This window comes from Schistocerca americana, chromosome 11 (assembly GCF_021461395.2).
Source record: "Schistocerca americana isolate TAMUIC-IGC-003095 chromosome 11, iqSchAmer2.1, whole genome shotgun sequence".
NCBI classification, from domain to species: Eukaryota; Metazoa; Arthropoda; class Insecta; order Orthoptera; family Acrididae; genus Schistocerca; species Schistocerca americana.
In genome coordinates, this window is record NC_060129.1 from 82,151,694 (window position 1) to 82,152,406 (window position 713).

General features: G+C 50.9%; 1 pseudogene; it reads right to left on the reverse strand.

Moving 5' to 3' along the window:
* Positions 1–334: 334 nt before the first annotated feature.
* LOC124554343 lies at positions 335–452 on the reverse strand (annotated as a pseudogene).
* Positions 453–713: the final 261 nt, after the last annotated feature.

Here is a 713-nt window from a genome sequence, read left to right on the forward strand (position 1 = left end):
TGTGCTATGGAGCTTGTTGAACACTAGACATTTAGCACATTAGGAGGTCACCCTTGGCTGCGGTTTGCGATAGACTTGTAGTTACACTCTAATCTGAAGTCATATCTGAAGTGGTTTTTGTGTAATATAAGAGCACTCCGTCTTCAGGCCACAAGTGGTCCATCGGGACCATCCGACCGCCGTGTCATCCTCAGATGAGGATGCAGAGAGGAGGGGCGTGTGGTTAGCACACCGCTCTTCCGGTCGTTATGATGGTTTTCTATGACCGGAGCCGCTACTATTCGGTCGAGTAGCTCCTCAATTGGCATCACGAGGCTGAGTGCACCCCGAAAAATGGCAACAGCACATGGCGGCCAGGATGGTCACCCATCCAAGTGCCGGCCACGCCCGACAGCGCTTAACGTCGGTCATCTGACGGGAACCGGCGTATCCACTGTGGCAAGGCCGTTGCCTAGTGCTTATAAAAGCGGGGAATTAAATGAGAAGTTTTTACAAGTTTTTCTTTTCAGGAGAAATGGAGATTAATGGTATCGTTTTTTACTATTCAAGACGACTGTGCCACAACCCCGTAGACAGGCAGTGAGTCACGTGCAAAGGACATAGCTTTCAGCCAAAAGGTGCCACAACTGCAGGGACAAGGAGTAAGTGAAGTTTGTGGTGCGTCTGCCGCCGAGACCAGAGCAGAGTCTGGGGTTTGACAGTAGTGACAGTGC